The sequence below is a fragment of the Capricornis sumatraensis genome, chromosome X (genome assembly GCF_032405125.1).
Source record: "Capricornis sumatraensis isolate serow.1 chromosome X, serow.2, whole genome shotgun sequence".
NCBI classification, from domain to species: Eukaryota; Metazoa; Chordata; class Mammalia; order Artiodactyla; family Bovidae; genus Capricornis; species Capricornis sumatraensis.
In genome coordinates, this window is record NC_091092.1 from 70,997,418 (window position 1) to 71,001,701 (window position 4,284).

Below are 4,284 nucleotides of genomic sequence, written 5' to 3' on the forward strand. Positions count from 1 at the left end.
ATTCCACTCCTTTAGGTTGTTATAGAGCCCTGGTTTGAGTTCCTTGAGTCATACAGAAAATTCCCATTGGCTATCTATTTTACGTATGGTACTGTATATGTAAGAGGCTTTCCAGGTGGTGATTGTGGTAAATAACCTGCCTTCCAGGACTGCAAATATAAAAGATGAGGGTTTGATCCCAGGGCCCGGAAGATCCCCTGGAGAAGAGCATTGCAACCCACTCCAGTATTCTTGCCTGGAGAATCCCATGGACAAAGGAGCCTGGTAGGGTATAGTGCACGGGGTCACAAAGAACTGAACACAACTGAGCGACTGAACACACACACATGATTCTTTATCTGTTCCAAATATATAAAGTATATGAGCTATATAGCATAGTATATGTGCTACTCACTTCGGCAGCACATGTACTAAAGTTGGAAGGATACAAAGAAGATTAGCATGGCCCCTGTGCAAAGATGACATGCAAATTTGTGAAACGTTCTAAATATAAGGACTTTCAGAATATATGGTTTGCAAATATTTCTCCTAGTCTGTAGCTTATCTTTTCATCCTATTAACAGAGCATTTCATAGAGCAAAATTTATAAAGTATGATGAAGTCTAACATCAATTTTACCTTTTATAGATCATTAATTTGATGTCAAGTCTAAGAACTACACGTGGACCTAGATCCTGAAAAATGTGTCATAGTTTTTCTAAAAGTTTCATACTTTTACATTTTATAATTAAATCCGTGATACATGTTAGGTTAATTTTTGTATGAAATGTAAGGTTGAAGTCAAGGTTTGTTTGTTTGTTTGTTTGTTTGTTTGTTTTTCGCCTATAGAAGTCCATTTATTTTATCACCATTTGTGAAAAATTATCATTCTTGCATTAAGTCGCTTGCATCTTCGTTAAAAAAAAATCAGCTGGGCATAACTTTTTAGTTCTAGTCCTTGATTTCTATTTTGTTCCATTGATCTATATGTCTACCCCTCCACCAATAACATGCTCTCTTGATTACTATAGCAATATAAATAATGCTTAACATAAGATAGAGTGATTATTCCCATTTTATTCTACTTTTCAAAATTAACTATTCTAATTCCTTTGCCTTTTAGCACAAATTTGAGAGTCAGCTTTTCAACATCCACAGAAACATGCTGGGATTTTAATAGGCATTACATTAAACCTAGAGATTATATTGGGGAGAACTGGCATCTATACTATGCTGAGTCTTCCAATTTATGAACACAATATGCCTCTCCATTTATCTACTTTGATTTATTTTATCAGTATTTTGTCCTTTTCAGCATACATATGCTATACATGCTTTATTAGACTGATACTTTTTATTTGGGGGAATGAAAGTATATGATACCACGTATTTTATTTCAGTTTCCTCATGTTTGATGCTAGCATAGATAATGTGCTTTGAAGCACTCACATGATATTGCTTCATTATAACATACTTTGACAGCAGAATTTATTCATCCTATGGTGCAGCTGCAATAGCATCATTTTGCATTTTTACATCATTTACTTAAACACTTAATAAATGGCTATACAGGAGACAAAAGGGAAAGAAAAAAAGATCAAAATTACTTTTACTAAAAGTTTTCTGAAAGTCTACAGATTTTTCTATGAGACATGCTAATGGTATTAAATGTTCTCAAATAGTCTTACCTCTTTACAACTGTCTACACATACAAATTTACACATTTCCTTAGATGTGTATAAAGAAAATCAATGTTCTATAACTGTTCACCATTCAAATTTAAAATATTTTCAATTATTTATTTGACAAAGCACAGTTATGGATGGGTTTGTTTGCTTTTGTTGCTGTTCATTTGCTCAGTTGTGTCTGACTCTTTGACTCCACGGACTACAGCACACCAGGCTTTCCTGTCCTTCACTATCTCCCAGAGCTTGCTCAAACTCATGTCTGTTGAGTCAGTGATGCCATCCAACCATCTCATCCTCTGTCATCCCCTTCTCCTCCTGCCTTCAATCTTTCTCAGCATCAGGGTCTTTTCCATTGAGTCAGTTCCTTGCATCTGATGGCCAAAGTATTGGAGTTTCAGCTTCAGCATCAGTCCTTTCAGTGAATATTCAGGATTTATTTCCTTTAGGATTGACTGGTTTGATACCCTTGCAGTCCAAGAGACTCTCAAGAGTCTTCTCCAACACCACAGTGTGAAAGCATCTGAGTAAATTTGAAATACCTAAAGTTATGTAGTAATGTATGTAAATTGTTCCTCAATAAAACTGGAAAAAAATTAATACTTTTTAGAGAAAATTGGTTTTGAAGTATCCAAACAGAAAAGAAAAAAAAAACTTTACTATGTTTGAAATATCAAAATATTCATTAAATTCTGTGTGCTTACATATTTATTCTCTACGTTAATTTTGTTTTTTGAAAAACTCTGAGTTCATTTACTGGTACATGCTATTTCTTATGAGTGTGGTGTAAGAGGTGTAATTCTAAAAGAGGAAGGCCTGTGCTTACCCCTTTAAGTCCAAACATACACAGCTAAGTCATATCCAGGGATGTCTATTGGAGAAATAGCTTGGGTGCATGGTGTGGGAGCAGCTGTGAGGAGATACCCCATGTCCAAGGGCAAAGAAGCCCCAGCAAGATGCTAGGCACTGGAGCAGTGGCTGAATAGCAAATGAGTGACTGTGAGGAGAAACCCCACATCCAAAAATAAAGGATAAGCCCCAGCAAGATGGTAGGAGGGGCGAAATCATGTTTAGAATCAAACCCCATATCTGCCAGAGATGCTCAGAGGGCTTAAGCCAACCTTGTGTGCACCAGAACACAAAGACCCCCACAGAGACTAAGACAGAACTGTGTTTGAGTGTCTCCTGTGGAGGTATGGGTCACCAGTGAATTGCCACAGGGACAGGGGCTCTGGATGCAGCAGAGTTGGGTATGGCATAAGCCTGCTTGGAGGAGGTCACCATTAACCCCACCAAAGAGCCACCAGAACTTACACAGGACTGGGAAACAAACTCTTGGCTGGCACAAACAGAACCTTATGTGCACCAGGACCCAGGAGAAAGGAGCAGTGACCCCACAAAAGACTGACCCAGACTGGCCTGTAAGTGTCCAGAAGTCTCCAGCAGAGGCATGCATCAGTGGTGGCCTGCTGCAGGGTTGGGGTCACTGAGTGTAGCAATGCATGCATGGGACCTTTTGAAGGAGGTCACCATTAACTTACCTTGACCATAGTTTGGACCAGGTAAATAATAGGGAGGGAACACAGCCATCAACATAAAATTGGATTAAAGTTTTACTGAACATGGCCCTGCCAATCAGAACAAGACCCAGTTTCCTCCTCAGTCAGTCTCTCCCATCAGGAAGCTTCCATAAGCCTCTTACCCTTCTCCATCAGAGGGCAGACAGACTGAAAACAACAATCACAGGAAACTAACCAATCTGATCACATGGAACACAGCTTTGTCTAATTCAATGAAACTATGAGCTATGCCATGTAGGGCCACCCAAGATGGACGGGTCATGGTGGAGAGTTCTGACAAAACGTGGTCCACTGGAGAAAGGAATGGTAAATCATTTCACTATTCTTGCTTTGAGAACCCCATGAACAGTATGAAAACACAAAAAGATAAGCCACTGAAAGATGAATTCTCCAGGTCAGTAGGTGCCTAATATGCTACTGGAGATCAGTGGAGAAATAACTCCAAGAATGAAGATATAGAGCCAAAGTAAAAACATCACCAAGCTGTGGATGTGACTGGTGATGGAAATAAAGTCCGATGCTGTAAAGAGCAATATTGCATAGAGGCAGAAATGTTAAGTCCATGAATCAAAGCAAATTGGAAGTGATCAAACAGATGACAAGAGTGAACATTGACATTTTAGGAATCAGAGAACTAACATGGACTGGAATGGGTGAATTTAACTCAGATAACCATTATACCTGCTACTGTGGGCAAGAATTCCTTAGAAGAAATGGAAATAGCCAACAGTCAACAAAAGAGTCTGAAATGCAGTACTTGGATGCAATCTCAAAATGACAGAATAAACTCTGTTCATTTCCAAGGCCCACCATTCAATATCATGGTAATCCAAGTCTATGCCCCAACCAGTAATGCTGAAGAAGCAGAAGCTGAACAGTTCTATGAAGACCTATGAGAACTTCTAGAACTAACACCGAAAAAAGATATCCTTTTCATTATAGGGGACTGGAATGTAAAAGTAGGGAGTCAAGAAATACCTGGAGTAACAGACAAACTTAGCCTTGGAGTACAGAATGAAGCAGGGCAAAGGCTAATAGAG

General features: G+C 38.8%; 1 non-coding gene across 1 annotated transcript; it reads left to right on the forward strand.

The window, feature by feature from the left end:
• The first annotated feature begins 383 nt into the window (after nt 1–383).
• On the forward strand, nt 384–493 carry LOC138072136 (U6 spliceosomal RNA). The gene has a single exon (XR_011144282.1). It is a non-coding gene; the product is annotated as a U6 spliceosomal RNA (small nuclear RNA).
• Nucleotides 494–4,284: the final 3,791 nt, after the last annotated feature.